This window comes from Prosopis cineraria, unplaced genomic scaffold (assembly GCF_029017545.1).
Source record: "Prosopis cineraria cultivar Desert tree isolate PC_DT_omini unplaced genomic scaffold, ASM2901754v1 PC12, whole genome shotgun sequence".
Lineage (NCBI taxonomy): Eukaryota > Viridiplantae > Streptophyta > Magnoliopsida > Fabales > Fabaceae > Prosopis > Prosopis cineraria.
This window is the reverse complement of record NW_026555343.1, coordinates 20,005,549-20,020,345: the sequence shown is the minus strand read 5'-3', so window position 1 is coordinate 20,020,345 and position 14,797 is coordinate 20,005,549. Positions and strand designations below refer to the sequence as shown.

The 14,797-nt window shown below is 30.5% G+C and overlaps 1 long non-coding RNA gene across 2 annotated transcripts; it reads right to left on the bottom strand.

Annotated features, from left to right (window-relative positions):
• Positions 1 to 4,931: 4,931 nt before the first annotated feature.
• LOC129288060 (uncharacterized) lies at positions 4,932 to 13,366 on the bottom strand. 2 transcript variants are annotated; one of them, XR_008587913.1, is made up of 3 exons: positions 13,181 to 13,366; positions 9,977 to 10,229; positions 4,932 to 6,953 (listed from the first exon to the last, which is right to left on the bottom strand). It is a non-coding gene; the product is annotated as an uncharacterized LOC129288060 (long non-coding RNA). The 2 variants fall into 2 exon arrangements; XR_008587914.1 differs by having other exon boundaries at positions 4,932 to 6,949.
• Positions 13,367 to 14,797: the final 1,431 nt, after the last annotated feature.

The window sequence follows — 14,797 nt, the reverse complement described above, 5'->3', positions numbered from 1 at the left end:
CAGAACTTGAATTGTATAAAATCAAAATTGCGTATAAGGCTCTGTAATTTGTCGGATCCCTATTTCCCGTTTCCCATAAGGAACAGAACAGTGTAGAATGTGAAAGCAAGTACACAATGAGAGTGTTTTGAATAAACATAGTTGTCAAACTCTTAAGTTGGTTCTATAAATTTAATGATTTTACGTTTTTAGCTTATAAAATTATGTTAACTCACTCATAAACTCAGACTAAATACAAACTTGGTTAAACTTATGAGTTTACCTCTGAGTTTATTGTTTTTATGTTTCTAACTTATAAAAACATGTCAATTCACTCATAAACTCAGACTAGATGCAAGCTTAGTTAAACTTATTAATTCATCATTTTTTTTTTTGAGTTGAGTGAGTTAAGTATATGTCATGGAGAATTCAATTTATAAAAGTTATAAGACCTAGTTTAAGGGAAAAAAAACTTGAAATGCAAAAACTAATATTAACAAAAAAATAAAAAACCAAAAATATGTCTTGTATATGATAATTTATCAATGTAAACTCTTATGAGTTTAACTTTAATGATTTATATTTTTAAAATATTTAAATTAAATTACAATCATATTTTAATGGCTATTTATTTATAGAGATAAACTCTTATGAATTTACGATCTGAGTTTATAATATAAGTTTACTTTCCTGTCATGAGTTTACTTAAACTTATAAGTTTAACAACCTTGTGAATAAACCAAATGTTATATTTATTACAATCAATAGGACACTTGAAAAGTTGTAAAAATTTTTAAAAAATTAAGATTTTAACCAACTTTTTTTAAGAAACATAAATTAGTTAACAATAACTTATACTATGATTTGGAGGGAGTATTTTGTTAGTTGACTCAACTTTGTGTATACTTCCCCGTCTCTATTATAAAGAACTTCTAACCACCTCATCGAAAGTAGCTGTGTCATAATCTACTAGTCCGTCTAGTTTCTCTTGATTTTGAATTAGGTCCTTATAAATTATGTCACAGTCCAAAAATAAAGGGTGACTAGCAAAGGATGTGATCCATCACACATCCCTTAAGCCTGAAATTGGGTAATCTTTCTATGACTAAGCATAATTATGTTTTAGTTTGAATTAGAACATGTGTAAACATTTCTGGTATTAATAAAAGTTTCAACAATTTTGTAAAAATTTTGGCAGAACTTCCTCTATAAATAAGATCTCCCAAAAATTCTATAAGACAATGTTTCAACCAAAAATATCAAGCCAATTAGGACCAAAGCTCCTTTCAAGCAACAGACAAAATATATAACTATATAAACAACATAACTATAGACTATGTAGAGAACCTAATAATAAGTATACAAAATAAAATTTTATAATTAAAACTTTACATCAAGAGAAAGTTTAATCCTTAGCTCTTTCACTTCTAATCTATCATAAACTCCTCAATGTTTAGTGGGTGGTTCAGCGTCAGTCACACTATCTGAGATTAAAAATTATTCTCCAGTGAATAATGTCCTAATAATAAATAATTAAATATGAATAAAAGAAAAATTAAAAACACAACAATCTACATGAAGATTTATATAAATTCAAAATAAAATGGATTCTATGTAACTTTAAATAAAATCATAATTCATTAAAGTATCGTATCAAATGTCATTATCATTTAACATCAATAAAGCAAATAATTGCAATAAATAATTGTAAATATGTCACTAATCAAAACCAATAAAAAAATAGATATATAAAAATTAAAAAACTCATAAGTATAGGGACTTAGTAGTACAAGTAACAAATATGGACACATAATCTACAAGGGTAAATAATTAAATGCAGCTTATGCCACAAAAACAAACGTGGATACACAGTTCACAAGAAAAAGTAGCCAAATGCAACCAAAGCTAAAAAATAAATTTGAACACACAATCCACAAGAGTAACTAACAAGATATGGTCAAAGCCACGAAACAGACACATGCATGAGACCCACGAATAACAGATGTGAGAACAGGACTCACGAAAATCAAACTAGGTAGGAACTGACTATGGCATGTCAAAGGCTAACAGAACTGCCATTAGTAGCTAGCATTCTATAGACAGTCCCTTTTTAAATTCATTTTTAGACATGCAAGAAAATTATCATTTTCAAAATATAATTTCTCTTTTAATGTCTAACTCACATAAAAAATGTATAAAAGCATCATTATTTCTAAATATGAGAATTCACAATTAATATCTCATAAATAGTTAACAATTTTTTATAGTTGGCTTTATCAAATAAAGGACTATTAGAATTTATAAAAGCATTTTTATCCATATAAAATGTATAAGTCATGACTTCAAGAAGCTAAGCAATTTAATTAACAAAAATAGCTAAAGCAAGAGATATATATAAATATCCATAAATTATTAAAAAATCTTTTGATAAAGAAAAATTTCTAATATATATTGATTAAGATGTTATTCACTTATCTGCAGTGTTCCCAAATTTTTAAAGATTTTCTCCCTTTTAGTTCCTATCAAAATCTTATTCTTCCACACCTCCTATAAGAATATAAGATAATGTAGTTTAATTAAATTCCTATAATTATAAAGATTTCTTTCCACTTCTAATTCAATCCCAAAATTAAATCATAAGATAACACTACACTTTATAAATTAATAACCATAAAACTTTCAAGAATTCACTTAATCTCTCAAGAACATAAATAAATTTTTTGCAATATTTGATTCAAATTTGCAAATAAGCAACACCCAAACCAATTCATGTTTTTTGTGAGATCCAACAAAGTTATAAAAAAATTCCTATTCAAGTATCTCCTTTTGAAAATTTCAAACTAAATTCATAAGATAATAGCAAAAATTTCAAACTAAATTCATAAGATAATAGCATCCCAACCAATTATGTCTTTCAAGTAGTTTAATGAAAATTTTAATAATTATAATTTCAAACAAAACTCTCCTAATTAACATTTTATCAAACACTTTATGGGCATTATATCTTAAACAAATACCAACTTCTTCCTCATCAATTTCACTTCCAAAGATTTCATAAGGTCAGTATTATAGTCAATAATCAAATCAAACTCAATTAAATCTCAAATCTATATCATCCTTTTCATTTCATTTATTTATTTATTTATTTATTTGGGATTCAAGCCTCCCCTTCATATTTGAACAAACAGCCACAAGCATCAACAAAACACAAAAGAAAATTTTGCCATTCAACTCTATAACATCACACACTCACAGATTCAATAAAGAAAAGAAAATGGAGATCAAAATTGCTCACTTTAGATGCACCAACGTAGCACAAATGGGCAGAAGAAGATGAAATCACAGCTGAACAGGGGGACAAAATAACAACATTAAACTAGCCTCCTATCCAAGAATCAATCCTCCCACAGCATCAGACCAGCCCTTCATTCACTTATCACTTACGAATGGGAAGGATGAAGGAGGAAGAAGAAACTTCAACAGCACAAACAGTGAAGAAAAGGCAGAGATCGACGGGAGAGTGAAGAACCATGGATTCACGACTGGGACTACTAGCAGTGGACGATCACAGCACACGTTTGCAACGCTGGCGACCTGACTCTCACGCACACCAGCCACGCGCACGAGAACAGCAAAAACAGAGCAGCAATGGAGAAAACAAGCAGAGACAGAGAAGCACGATGAAGAACCTGGGCATCACACAGCGATGGCGACCTCACAGCAACTCGTCTCTCTCGTCGGCGATAGCAAGGGATGAAGAAGAAAGATCAGAGGTCTGGAGATGGCAGAAGAAACGACGACAGAGATTGCACCGGAGGTGTCAGACTTTTCCCTCCCTCCCTCCCTCTCTCTCTCTCTCATGCAGAAAGACGCTTCAGCAAAACGGAAGAAGAAAAAATTATATCTGATAGGCTGATGACATTTTGATAATTTTAGTATGCGATAACTCCCTTTTGTCATAATTGTTTCAAAATCAATACACAATAACATGCTTTTAATTTTTTGTTCAAAACTGTTGGGTTATTACAAATTATTTTGTTTTAATTAAGTCTTTATAGTTTGAATAATTAAATATTCTGGTTAATCCCTGAAAGTTAATATCTTTGAATTTTTCTTTTAAAAAATGAAATTAGCAACTCTAATATTTTTATTTAAACATTATATATTAATTTTAAAATTAATTACATAATTTTTATAACTCAATTTATATAAGCTCTCCTTTATTTTATATATGAGTACCAGAACTTGCATTGTTTGAAATTTGTTAAGCAAAATTACCAACCATTTGTTTTGCTCTGCGGTGTGCACGTAGAATTAAGGCTCTATAATTTGTTGGATCCCTATTTCCCATAAAGATCAGAACAGTGTAGAATGTGAATGCAAGGACACAATAAAAATACTTTAAATAAGTTAAATATTATATTTATTATAGTATAATAGGAAAGATATGAAATTTTTCAAAAATCAAGGCCTTTACCAACCTTTTTTTTTTTTTCCTTTTTTGAGGAAGATAAATTAATTAACAATTCCCCAACACATCTAGTTAAGAAAAGAGAATCGCCCTGAAAGCGACTCAGCTAGTTATCCAGAGCAAGAAGGAGCTGGAACATCCGAGACTCTTATATTTTTATTAAAAGATTAGGCATTAATTTTAGAATTAATTACATAATTTTTATAACTCAATTTATATAATTAGGTTATGTCTTCTAACTAACTTTTATACATATAGAATTTTCACGAAACATTTAATGAAAATGAAAACATGGTATTAAATCAAAATTTTTATAAATTTTAAAAGTGTCTCTTGGAAATATAAAAGAAATAAAATTATGAAGCAATAGTGAAAAGGGATGGAGGCACCGTGGCACACACTACTTGGCACATATTCTTTTTTAATTTCTGTTCTGTCTCACAATTTAATTGAATTTCAGATTGCACGAAAGGGCTATTTCCATTGGAGGAACAAACGAACGCAATATTGAAGCTTAAGGGTCAGAATATTAAAGTCAGTTGAAAAAAAAAAAAAAAACAAAACCAAGAAGTGAAGCTGCCATGAAGTTGGCGTCGATGAGTTTGTGATAACTAGAAAAATACAAAAAACACAATGTGACAATAAATATAAGGGAGAATGACAATTAAAAACCTTCTAAAAATATTAATTCCAATTATGGATCATGAAATTTTGAAATTCTGGTCTTTAATTGTGATAAAAAAATGTAGTTTGTGAGGTGGAATTCACTATTGTCACTTGAGAATTTACTAACCCAACTTGAGAAAATTTGTAACGTATATTGTGAAAACATTTAACAAAAAGTGCCACTTCAAAATTCATTAACTCGACTTGAAAAAATTTCTAACGTATATCGTGAAAATATGAAATCCTACTTGGGAATCGATTGTTTAATAAAAAACATCAATTTGGAGAAGTCACTTTTTATTAAACAATTGATTTTCAAGTAGGATTTCATTTTTTTACAATATACGTTAGAAATTTTTTCAAATCTAGTTAGTGAATTTTCAAGTGGCGCTTTTTATTAAACATTGATTTTCAAGTGGAGTTTTATATTTTCACAATATACGATAGAAATTTTTTCAAGTCAGATTAGTGAATTTTCAAGTGGAGCTTTTTGTTAAATAATCTATTTCCAAGTAGGGTTTCATGTTTTCACAATATACGTTAGTAATTTTCTCAAGCTAGGTTAGTGAATCCCCAAGTCACGTTATTGAATCCCACCTCACAAATTACATTTTTTTATCATAATTAAGGACCATGGTCCTTAACTAGGATTTTAAAATTTCATGGTCCGTAATTGAGATTAATATTCTTAGAAGGTCCTTAATTGTTATTCTCCCTAAATATAATAGTGGGCAGGTTGTGTGCTACCATCATAAATATTCATCAACATAGAAGTAATCGGTATGCTTCCCTAAGCTTGATTGATCTGCTCGTTTTGAGTTATATTCCTCAAGGAAAAAAAGTGAGCCACATGTATCCCTCAATATCTTGGTTGACTAATAACAACCTTTAAAGAGTAAATGCATGTTTGCTTCGAAACTAAGTTGCATCTTTCAGTGAGCCACAATATTAATGCTGGTTCCGCTCGTCTTTGCTTTGGTGAGCTATTCATTCATTCTCACCTATTTATCACCTCTCAATTTTCCTTCATTTCCATCATCTTCACTACCACCTCATCCTTCAATTCTTCAAACTCATCTCTCATCTCTTCCACTCTCAAGCTTTCCTCTCTCCATCTCCTCCCTCCCTAACATTCCATCATTTGCTCCGATCACCAATCCTTCATTTCTAAAAACTTCAATCCATGTCAATGCTTCACCCTCACACCAGTATTCAAGCCATCGACTACCTTGTGTGGGAGTTCTAGCCCACTGCACCCAGCTCCGACATCCTTATGACACCTCCACATCTACCCCTGCAAGTTTATCATCATCTACTCTAACCAGAAATCCTTCATTTCCAACAACTCATGGCCATGTTCAAGCAATCTGCCAGGGACCTGCTCATGCCACGAAAGCCGACCCCCTGTAGCGGAGTTCAAGCCCCTTACACCCAGCTCCTTCATCCACCGGAGACCTCTGATCCCTCTACCCCAGCAAGTTAACTATGATCATCTACCCCCACCACAAATCTATATTCATCATTCCTGACTTCAACCCTTTTTTGATCCTCACAGTGGTGTTCAAGCACACCGCTAGAGACTCACAGCCTTTGACGACCCCCTCACATTCAGCTCCGACATCCTTAGGAAACCTCTTCCACTATTCTTGCAATTTTGTCATCGCCTGCTCTAATCATAAATCACTCATTTTCAACAACCTTAGCCCATGCTAATATGCCATCCTCATGGTAGTGTTCAAGAATTTGGCCAAGGACCCCATTCCAGCAAGCTGATTAACAGACCTCCAATAGAAGCCCACGATCCCCCTACAGCAGAGTTTGAGCCCACTGTACCTAGCTTCAATCAACAAGTTGAAGTTATCAAAAATGCGTACTTCAATGGAAATGATTGAAGAACATGATAAACTAAGGCACTTTCATCCAAATCAATCCCATATGACTTAAGCTTGTTGTAGTAATGAACAAGCTTCGGAATATGCTCCCTGACACCAGAAACTCTGTCACATCGAGTATTGTTAAGAAGTGATAAATAATAGTTTTTTTAAGTCTTGTCAAGCTTCTTATATTTGTTGCCAACAGCTTTCAAATATTATATTCCACTGCAGTATCCTTTTTAGGAATGCTGTCCCTAACTTCCTTTTCAATTGTGTACTTGATGATCGCCAAACAGAGTCAGTTGGACTCACTCTATTTTTTATGGAAGACCATTTCAGAAGCACTGGACTCAGACAAGAGATTCGTAGGCTTGGGATCTCTCAAAGCTAAATCTTTCTCAGAGATGGTCAGATACATATTTAGGAACTCTTTCCAGTCATCATAGTTAGTCCCATTAAGAGCCTTTACAAAGGATAGTTGCATAAAAGCAGAAACTAAAATCGCAAAATAGAAAATAAAAAATATTAATTATGCGTGCACAACATAATTATAAAACAGAATTCCCCAACAAGCGATTATTAATTATACAACTATAATCATGCACCAAAAAAGGCTCAAATACCATAAAGATTTAGCTCATACAAAAGTCCATACAAAATAATGCATTAAACATTTCCATACCTATAGGGTATAACAAATATCTAACACATTAAAGGAGTGTTATTAGCCTATTCTCAAAACCAATCATTAAAATTACATTAATAATGTCACACCTATGGGCTATGTCCATTATCAATGCTATAAGATCCTAAGCATCATCAATAACTCACAAAGTCACAAATTTTATGACCTTAGGACAAAACAAAATAATTTCAAAGTCCTTGGGGGCTTTTGGAAATTAAGGAACAAATTTAGGACTTAAGTAAAATTTTGAAAGGTGTCCACAGGTAAATAGGTAATTCTGGAAGAGATTTGGGTCCAAAACATAATTCTAAAAGTTAAGGGATTAAACTATAATTTCTAGAAATATCCAGGGGTCACAACGTAAATCCTAAAAATTATGGGCCGAGTGATGTAATTTAAATTGGGACCAAAACATAATTAATAAATATATATATATATATATATTTAAAATCAGGTCTGGGCCCAACTAAAATTTGGGCCCAGTACTTTATGAAATTGGATCCCTAGGATCTAGTTTCTAACCCGATTCGTGCCTCCATCCCTTTTTTAATCAAAGATCTGGGCTCATATGAAAATGGGCCCAAAATCCATGGAACTGGATCCCTAGGATTCAATTCCAAACCCTATCCCTAGGTCTTTCCAGCCGTGTATGGGGACGAGGAAGAAGGGGAGGACTACGTCGCTATGACAGCGCTATAGGTAGCGATTGTCGAACTAGAAAACGAGACAGGGAGATGATGTCGACGACCGAGGCTAGAGGCAAAGATGACAGCGTCGTCCCTATCTATGATGACTCCTCTTTTCACTGCGCTAATCCAGACGACGCCACGAGCCACAGAGATAGCAGAGTCACAATGAGGAGAATGGCGACAGCAACGTGAAACACAGCAGACAACAACTCTCTCCAACGGTCCTAAACTTCAGGACGATGATAAGAGCCAGACAGGATCAGCGAATGCCGAGATGCCAATGACCATGAAGAAGATGCAGGGGAAGGAGAGAATAACGAACCGATAACAAATAAAATTCTACAACACTTAGTCAATTTCATGGGGAATATTATTGAGTATATTCAAATATTCATACTTATCTTAAATAATAATGATGCATGAGGAGAATTATTAACATTTGAGTATAAATTTGTATTAATGGATTTTGTAGGCATAAACAGAATTGAGATATATAAATTTCAAATTCGTTATCAAGGCTCTGATACCACGTGTTATATTTGAATATCTCAATTCATATGAATAAGTAAAATAGTGTATGCGTTCCTGAAGAATTCATAAGTGCTTGAGAAAGCTTGATTACCTCGAGTGCAGATAGACGCATAATTCACAGGTCCCTAGAGTTTTCAGAGAGTGCAGAGATAATGGAGCAGTAGAAAAATGAATCATGTGCTTGCGATTATCGACTGATCGACTTATATGAATCAGATCGATAACTACCTTATTAAATAATTAAATAATTATATATTTTATTATCTCTAACTCAGTCAGTTAAGAGATAGGGAATAACTGATGGCTACTAGGTTGTGGGTTGGGCCTCTGTCCATTGGGCTCACTTGTGTAGTCCTCCTACCACGGTCCACACAAGATCATAAAGACCAATCTATTTAGGCTTATTAATTGATGTTAATCCATAAATAAATAAATATTCTAACACAAGTAACTCAAAGAACTATAGAAAGGTACTGTATTCTCTATCCTTTCTCCCTTGCTTTCACGTTCCACTTGATACCCTTTACGGTTGTCCTAAACCATATCTTGGGCAGTTTTCATCTCTCCCTTGCTTTCAGACTCTACCGTACTATTCATTCTGCTTTTTTTCAGAGATCATAGACGATGGGGGTCCAACAAATTAACTTGCCAAAACTCTAAAGGCTTCCCTCATTATTGTTGTTTGGTTATTTGGAATCCTACAAATTCAACTTAATCCTCAATAGCCTCTCCAACTCTCTGCAACATCCTATCCTCTCCCTTATCCCCGCAAGTTTTATTGTTTGGTTATTTAGATTCGTTCAACTTCTATTACACAAGACCAAACTTTTCTAAATGCCTTCTATGGTATCCATCTTTTTTCATCTTTTATTACATACAAGTCCTACAAGAAGCGACTACATGCTGTCATAATGTTTTTGATTGTTATGTTTAGAGTTTACTTTAAGTTGAATACCAACCCAAAAAGAAATCTCCATTTGATGATCATCATGCGACCATTATGGCATCCATTTTTGTCAACTTATGCCTCTATGTAGTGACTTTGATCATAGAATTTAAACTTGAAAGTAAAGAGCCTTACCTTTCCATCATCAGAGCCTTTAGTCCACTATTTGGACTTCTTATGGTTGTGCTGCATGTTTGGATCTTAATTCCATCGTTGGGCATCATCTCATCCATCATATGAGGTCTCTTTACATTGAAAGTTGCAATCACCTCTTTCCCAATGATAGTGAAATGTCTTCATCAGGCATTCTTAGGTATCAGACGATACTTCGTCTCAGAACCAAGTCATCCTTTAGAGCCAGTAGTGTTATCTCAATCATCTGTGAAATCTGCAGTTGAATTCAGCATCCTTCTCTCAATTTTGATACTACTCATTTAAGTTTATTTATAAGAGGAAACATCCATGTAACCAACCTATCCATTGAAATAAGGCTTGTTTTGTATTTATAGGAGGAAACAATAACAGCTTGCTATGTCTATGGTGAGCTCGTAAAAAAAACAACAAGGTCCAAAATGTAATCTACTATTACCAACAGTCATAATAGACTGATGATTAAAAGTTATGACAAATGTGAAAGTTATTGACTTTTCTTTTTAATTTAATTGTTGGTTTCAGGTATGTTGTTACCAAGTATTATTAAAGTTAAATTTATTGTTGAATATTTATAAATTATTCATTTTAGATATATGATTAAAAATCCTTGAGACCAAACTCAATTTGGGAGTAGGACTTTTGGTCTAGACAATTTAGATTTAAATTTCATCTAGACAACTTAGATTTAAATTTTTTAATTTAGAGAGAACTCTACTTTTGGTCCTAATACTTTTTTGAATTTTGTCATAAGTTCCTGTATTTTTTTTTTTTATTTCAGATCTTGGTTAGGTTTGACTATTTGGCTTTTTTTTTTTTTTTTAAGTTTGGGCTTATTGAGGTTATCCTGAATAAGTCTAGTCCCAAGTTGAAGCTTGAAGCATTCAAAAAAAAGGGCAACGGAGGAACCTAAATCTCTCAACCTGATCTCCTTCTAACTAAAACTAGTAGTTCAGGCTTGCCAAGTTTATTTGAGCTAGCTTGAAGAATAAGCCTGAACTAATAAAAAATAATTTTTACTTTAAAATTAGTTATTTTTATATTGTAAAAATTGTAGAATATATTTCTAGGATACTTAAAAAATGTAGACGACTCAATTTTAAAAAACAATTCTAGGTCTTAAAGATTAAAAATCAAGATTAAAATATATTTTAAATATTTTTTAATATATTTTATGGATATTTCAAGTTGAGAGTTTTATTTTAACTCCATGTCAACATTTTCTTATCTGATGTAGCTTTTTTAAAATTTATTTTGTTCATTAAAAAGTCCAACTTAGCACCTATTTAACACATCAACACAAACTTATAAATGTTGTTAGTAGATATATCAACAATTTTAGCACCGTTTGTGCCAGGTCAATGCTCCTATGAAATTATAGGGACTAATGTTATAGATGGAGAAAAGTATAAAGACTTAAAAATATTAAAAAAAATAATGTAGGAACCTAAAACAAAACTAAATCAAAGTTTAAAAGGATCAAAAGTAGTGCTTTCCCTTAATTTATATTATTATTTTATATTTATAAAATAAAAATTATAGATTTTTTTGATAAATATGCTCATCACAATTCTAGATGGTCCAAATTTAGTTTTAAAATTTTTATATTTTTTTAAGTTGGCTATCCAAATTTATTCTAAACAATGTAGATTTAAAATTTAAAATTTAAAATTTTTATTTTTTGGAAACTAATAGTGAGATGATTATCTTTATTTTTAATATTGTATTTACAAAATAAAAATTTATAAATTTTTTATATTAAATATGGACTGTCCAAAATAAATTTGGATAGTCATTTTATAAAAATTATAAAAAATTATAATATTAAATTTGAAACATCTAAATTATATTTGTCTTGATTGGTGATAAGGAAATTCAAAAAAATGATTTATTAAATATTAAATAAATTAAAAATTAAAGGTAGTAAATATCAACCCTACAAATTTAATTTGGATGGTACAAATCTCCTATGAGCACAGATAGTGCCGGAGCAAGGACCTGGAGTTAGGGGTACAAGATAATTTAATTTAAAAATTAATAATTTTTTTAAAATAATAATTATACTAGGACTAAAATTATAATAACATAAGTAGATTTATTATTATTATTTTTTTAGAAAACTATATTGGACATGTTAATATGATCTCTTATATAAGAATCTTCATATTTTATTTTAATTATTAAAATATTATATATTTAATTATTTTATAAATACAAAAAGACAAGAAAGACAACATTATTACAAAAAGAAACTAAGACAATATTATTACAAAAAGAAACTAAGTTATTCGCTGCGAGGGGGTTAAAAATACAAAGACAAAAATATCCAACAATATATCTTCTTTTGTTGACTCAACGACAACTTGCAAATAGATGATAATATCCACAAAAACGTATTTAGGATCGCAACAAAATAAAAGGAGCCACTTGTGATTTTTCTTTTTATAAATAGTATGATAGTTTTTTTGTCTCGAATAGTGCGATTGCTTTACAATTATTTTAAATCTTATATTGACTGATTTTCTAAACATTTATTAAAACATGGTCGCTTTCCCCAAAAAAAGGAAAATCCTTTATAGAATCGTATAATGCACCGCATATTTATGAGATCTAGTGGTAAGGTTGTTTTTCCTTCAGCAAAGCACTTAAAGAGAAAGACAAGGCAATGATTTTTTTTTTCTATTTGAAAATAACTTTTAGCTTGCCACCTAAACCGGGATTTTGTTTATATATTTATCATGTTGATCTGAAAGTTTAATTTAACTAAAGTTCATTTTACAAACGAAGTTTTAAGCAGCCTTTAACTTTTGAAATATGAAGTGGAATTAATTTCAATTTATTTCCATATTATAGAAATAACTTTTAATTTACCAAACTAATTTTATAAAGAACATATTCAAACATAAATGAATTTTTGACAACATAATGGACTTTTAACAAAAAAAATTTTACTAACCTGAAAACCAAACTCGATCGCCCTAAGATGCATATATACAAACGAGAAGAGAACAATACATATTCCAAATCATCATCCAAGTCAACTGGTGAGCAAAGCATGTAATTTGGAAAATTGATCGAGAGCGAGAAGAAATTAAAGTGAACACACAACAAAAAAATTTAAAAACAAAAAGCAAGACCGAAGTAAACCATAAGAAAACGCTGAAAAAGAGAAGAAGAAGAGAATCATACCTTTGAATTGAGAAACGTGTCTGCTTGATGGCTCCTCATGAACATATATATATCTTAAGGCTAACGTAAGGCTGCGTCGATACATTTAAATTTTGGCGAAAGGAGATAACTACAAGGGGAAATAGATCGATTTAAGAGGTTCATAGTAAGGCAAGCCGAAGACTTAAAGAGCTCCAGCGACGACGACCTTCACTTACCAAGTCTTCTCTGCAAGGGCCAGACCGCAGCGACCATTCAAAACATATACTTTACTGAGATAAGCAAACTGGCCGGTACGTAGTAGATTAGCTTATCAGTCTTCTTTACTCAAAAAGTGACAAACACACTGCCATTATTTTGAATTCTAGAAAATACAATTACTACCCAAAAAAAAAAAAAAAAGCTTTTGACAGTGACTTTTAAATGACTTCACCAAAGGCTCTCCTTTAACAGTGATTTTAATTGTCGCCATTAAAAATCACTTCTAGTGGTGACAATTTGTTGTCGCCAAAAGATTTTTCATAAAAAATAATTAAAAAATAAAAAATAGTTTATGTAATTACTTTTAAAGATGACAATTTATTATTGTCAAAAGTATTTTTAAAAAAAATAATTAAAATTAAACTTTTAACACAAACAGTTTGTTGCCACAAAAAATATTTTCATAAGAAATAATTAAAAAATTAAAAATTATTTATGTAATTATTTTTAGTGAACACAAACTGTCGCTGCCAAAGGTATTTTCATAAAAAAAAATTTATGTAATTACTTTTAATATTTTCATAAAAAAAATTAAAAAATTTAAAATGATTTTATGTAATTATTTTAGCTGTGACAAATTGTCGCCACCAAAAATATTTTTTATAAAAAATAATTTATGTTATTACTTTAATCATTTTCATAAAAAAATTAAGAAATTAAAAATAATTTATGTGATTACTTTTCACCATGAAAAAGTATTGCTTTCAAAAGTATTTTCTTAAAAAAATAATTAAAAAATAAAAAAATTATGTAATTACTTTTAACAAGTATTTTCATAAAAATAATTAAAAAATTAAAAATAATTTTATAAGAATTAATTTACATAATTACTTTTAGTGGCAAAATTTGTTGCTATATATAAAATAAGAAATAAATTGTATATAAGATCAATAATGATTACTTTTAAAAATAATGACCTTGTTAAGCTAGTGTTGTAATAATGATCTTATTTTAATAATTACATTTTTAAAAATTTCTCATGGATTATTTTTTAATAATGATCTTATTAAGCTAGTATACATATTCAAGCTAAGTTACATATAAATTACAAATGAATTATTTTTTTATAATTTTATATGAATTATTTCTAAAAAATTTCTTTAGATTATAACCAAGCTAAGTTATACATAAGTACTTACTTACACATTTATACATAAATAGCAATAAAATGTTAAAGTTGTATAGATGTTGTAAGACATAAACGGCATTGTAGATTACTTGACACATTGCACATTTGATGCTTGGCTTGGTATATACATGGTGTCTATTCCATCCGCTGAGCTTTACTTTTCACTATCATAAGATTATTCAAATAAGACGCTCTATATTTGATGGTGCAACAAATAAAATAGGTGGAGAACACTTGTTTAACCATCA